The 4,867-nt window shown below is 37.0% G+C and overlaps 1 long non-coding RNA gene across 1 annotated transcript in view; it reads left to right on the forward strand.

Moving 5' to 3' along the window:
* The first annotated feature begins 2,476 nt into the window (after positions 1-2,476).
* The window catches only part of LOC124885591, a 4,908-nt gene continuing 2,517 nt past the window's right edge, over positions 2,477-4,867 (forward strand). Inside the window, exon 1 of the long non-coding RNA XR_007042827.1 lies at positions 2,477-4,331. This is a non-coding gene — a long non-coding RNA (uncharacterized LOC124885591). The remainder of the gene's footprint in view (positions 4,332-4,867) is intronic.

A 4,867-nucleotide genomic window follows, 5' to 3' on the forward strand; every position in this document is an offset into this window, starting at 1 on the left:
AAGGTAAACTTCTTTTTCCAAATCAAATTTAAGTGTGAAGATGCATTTTTATGGGCTTTTGATTTCACTAGGACTGTTGCATCTTTTTGATATATGATATAATCCTATTGATGCCTTCACTTGACTTGACATACCATGTCATTAGACACATGACACTCAATTGGGCCTCTCCAATAAGATAATGTCACACCTCAAATTCCATTGGGGCGGACAGGCACCCACTTTGGGAGAACCAACTCTTAACCATGTACTTTTCATGCATATAATTATGGTATTCAAAGCTTCTGCTAGTATGGATAAGATGCATTGATAAAACAAACCATGTAAGTAAGTCCAAACCTACATATACAAGACTTTGCCGTTGGGGCTACAACGTTAAAAGAACACAATACTACCACACTTTTCACATAGTCTGCAAAGCCTCTAAAAATCACTTAGACAGTTAGTTAAGGTCGGGACAAACCCCCGCCTTGCTCATAACTACTACGCAATACCAAAATATATAACAGACTCGGAAAGCTCCGAATCAACTTGGAGCTCACCACTAGCAGCTGGATGTCCTGTGCTCCTACTGGGGTGGTCTACTAGCTAAAGTACCTGTACCTGCGGCATAAAACATAGTGTCCCCCATGAAGGGTGTCAAAACAAAGAGTGTACTAAGTATGTACGGCATGAAATTACTATAAATAAGACAAGATCTCAACAAAATCAGTTATCAATATATAACTATAAAGATAAGGATAGAATACCAACTTTGCTTATGCTTATGGGATCATGTATATTACATCCTTTACTTTGCTTTATTCTTCTTTACTTTATAAGCTTATAAGGCATAATACAAATGACCAGCTGATCAGTGGTAAAAGAGGATGACTCATGCTAGGCATTTTAACCCCTGGGATACGTTTCTCATAAGCATACAAATCGAGATCGACCCATGCTAGGCTTTCATTTTGCCCCTGGGATACCACTCGTAATATTAGGATCGGCCCATGGTAGGTGTTTCTTCCACCCCTGGGATACCACCCAAAAGATATAGACTTACTTCAAATTATTCTTTTCATCTTTAAAGTTGTTTTAGTGGTCATGTATTAGATCTGGAACTTTGGACCAGTAGCAAAAGGTGTGCAAATATGCACTAGATGCAGTAGCAATGAGGTCGAATACAACAATAATAGAAATATAACACATAGGAGCTTAGCTAACATCATGGGTTATGTTTAACTAAGAGAACAACTCGTAAGGCTTATTTCTGAAAGCACCCATATCATACTAGTATTTAGAAAAGAAATGGACAGATCTAGTAACAAACACATCTTTAGGTACTTTAACAACTTGACAAGTTAGAATAAGGTTGTTAACCACCTTAGGGGGGTTGTACGCTGCAGTTATGTATAACTAGAAAGGAAGAACGCTTAGGAAGCTTACTTTGTAACAAAGGAATTAGATTCATGCCAAAGAGTAGGATCGATGAACCATACATACCTTGCTGCACAATTGATCAAACTTTTACTTAATGTCTTTCCTTTTAGATTACTAATCTACAATAGCATAAGACTAGTATTAGTAGCTAATTAACATATTCATGCCATTTAAACTTACTAAAACAATAACCGGACAGTAATCCACAATCAACTAATCCAAGGGTGTTCTCTCAACCTCAGTCAGTCATGTGACTCAGGAAAACTCAGTAATCTCAGTAGTTCAATATTCTCAGTAATCTCAGTGCTCAGTAATCACAGTAAATCTCAGTAACTCCAGTACTCTAAATTAGTCCTCAGAACTCATTATATTCTGTCTGTCATTGGAATCTAGTAAACTTAGTTTTAGCTCCGCCAAATAATACCACTAGTATCAGTTCAGTTAATCAGTATTAGTTCAGCAAATCAGTTCAGTTAAGTTATTTAGTTCGGCCCAGTTATTCAGTTCAGTGTCTTTCAGATGGGAGTAGGATTCAGCACCAAGCGAACCTAGGTATGGGGGTTCATCCATTAGAATAGGACTGAAATCCCTAAAAGCAATCCCTAAGTTCTAGAACTACATTGCCAGCGTAGGTACGAGATGTGATACAAGTCAAATGGCTACCTTAGCTTTTGAAGACATCCTGCGAGGCCAACACAAGAAGAACCCAATTGAGGTCGCATTGAGGGCACGGGAGCACGCATGGGGGACCCATTTTAAGCCCACAATAGAACAATCCCGTGTATGGAAGGTTGCTTGGAAGCTTGTCTTGATGAGATGCCTGAGAGGTCCAAGTGTTGAAGAATAATTGTGAAGAACAAAAAGACTCAAGGAAAGTCATATGTTGAAGTATGAAGAAGACCACATCAAAACACAACATGATCACCCATTCATTAAGGGTGTAATAGTCTGTTTATACTTTTTCTTTACACTCCATAGGAGCCCCTTTTCATTAAGGGTATTTTGGTATTTAATGTAATAAGTATAAATAGACTCCTTAGGCATATTTTTCATTAGACATTGATGAATTAAAATTGAGTATTACTCTTAGTTTAGTTTCTTCCTTAGTGTAGGGCTTGGATAAGCCATATTAGTGTAGGTCTTAGATAAGACATCAAAACTTGAGAGATTAATACATTTGATGGATTTCACTTGTGTTGATCAATTGGCAAGAAACGTATGATTGAGGGAGTGTGAGTTCCTTTGGTCCACCTAAGAGGAAGGTTTGAGCTTACATTGGTGATGTGTGTTTGAAGGTTTGATACACCTTCTAGTGCTATTCATTGGTGGAAGTGAAGGTCTTTCTATCTATCTTTACTTTGTGTTGTTTTTCCTTTTGTGTGTTTGCTGATTTTTGCCTCCTAGTATCCATTTCGTGAATTCCTAGTATTTTCTTATATCATTTGGTATCAAAGCCATGTTTTAGGGTTGTTCCTACAACCCTAAGTCTTGGGTTATTGATTACCTTGAAGAAAATCAACAAAAAAGAGTGTAGAAAATTGAAAATCTCACAAAAAAAATTCTTAACCCGTTTTTGTGTTTTGACAGATTTTTAGATCTTAGATCTACTTTGTTTTTGTGTGTTTTGTTGGTTTCAAGTGCTAGATTTTTGTTCCCTAGCATCTAGGGAGTCTAGATCTACATTTGGAACAAGATTTGGTTGAGTTTGAGCTAAGAACCTCCATGGATATGGTGTTTTGAAGATTTTTGAGCATAGATCCGTGTGGGTTTTGAAGTTGGACGTTGGTTTGTTGCTGATTTTTAGCTATTTTAGTTGACCTTGGCCTAAGGAACCTAGATCTACAAGAAAATCCGAATTTGGGGTTCATTTGGTTAGGGGTCAAACTTTGGTCAACTCTTAAATATTCATCTTGTTCTTCCATGTTCATCAAGTCTTGCTAAGGAAGATTATTCAAAGAGTGTGTTTGATCCAAAAAAGGAGAAGAAAGAGAGTGTACTTGGTGTTTGTGAAAGAATATTCCTTGGCATATTCATTCTCATCCAAAAGAAAGAAGAGACAAAGGGAATAATCAAGTACAATTGCATTTATTAGGGGGGGGGGGGACCAATCCATTTTGAATTCATTTGAAGATCCAAAAGGGCTCCAAACCTTCAATTCTTCCCTCTCAAATGAAATTTCTTCTTCTCCTAAGTGTATTTGAACGTAACAAGGTTTTGGGGAAAATTGAAAATCCGAAAAGTGACGTCCAACCACAAGCTGCCACGTCATCACTTTTATGAATAACCAAATTGAGTTCTAAATTAGATTTTCTAGTTTCTAGTTTTTGATTCTAGTTTCTTATTAGTCAATTCTACCCCTAATTAGTAAGCTAGTAAGTACCTACTAGTTTGATAATTAGATTAGATTCCGTTTGTTTTGCGTCTTCAATTTTGTGTGCTTTTCTCATTTTTAAATTCGTAGCAGTTTGATGGTTCAAGTCCGTACATCATTTTATTTGAGTCTTATCAAATAAGAATCGATTCCAGACCAAAGCATTACACCACTCATTCACTTGCCAAGTATTGCCAAGTATTCAACACTTGTGAGACCAAGTGTGAGGTAAGAATCCGAGAGTGAGAGAGTTGGTGAGGATATTTGAACAAACTTGTTTGTTTCTTTATTTTAGGTACCATGGTTGCCTATAGTTTTGATGCTATGTTTGATCATATCAATGACAATATTCATAGCTTCATTGAAGATATGTGCCAAATGCTTAGTGCACTAAATCCCAATTTGTGAAAAAGAGATGAAGAGGTGAAACAAGGGAGAAGACTTGACACACTCCCTTGTGATGTGAGATTCTCAAAGGATAAAGTGGGCTGCCATGATCCGAACCAAGGCAAAGAAGAATGTACTCAAGAACGTAAAGGTAAAATAGCAAACTCATTGTAACACCCTATATTCCGTGTGTACTAGTTCTACTTATGGGGCACTTGATATGGACTTATGGGGTAGGTAATGGGCTCATATATCCTATGTGATTGGTAACGGTAAGATAGGTTTGGAGGAGTTCCCACATGTACTGAAACGTGGTATGATTAAGTTACCTTCGATGAGAGAATATAAACTTGGGCCCTTAAATAGGTAAAATCTAAAGGATGAGGTGACTAAGTTTTAAGTTTAACTATAAGCATTTTGATCGTAAAATGAAACAAAATATTGAGGTGCTTGCTTGACTTATTTTAAGCTAGTATGTGAATCACCTACTTTGACCTTTTGACCAACTTAAAAACTAAGTAGGTGAATCACCTATTAAGGATCCCTTGACCAGCTTATTGGGCCAAATACACTACCACCTACTTAAGTTAATTCTGGCCCAAATTAAATAAGAGAAAAGGAGGAGAATGGGCAGCCAAGAAACAATAGTTTTTAATCCACAAAGGCCCAATATAATGGGAAAGTAGG

The sequence above is a fragment of the Capsicum annuum genome, chromosome 7 (genome assembly GCF_002878395.1).
Source record: "Capsicum annuum cultivar UCD-10X-F1 chromosome 7, UCD10Xv1.1, whole genome shotgun sequence".
Lineage (NCBI taxonomy): Eukaryota > Viridiplantae > Streptophyta > Magnoliopsida > Solanales > Solanaceae > Capsicum > Capsicum annuum.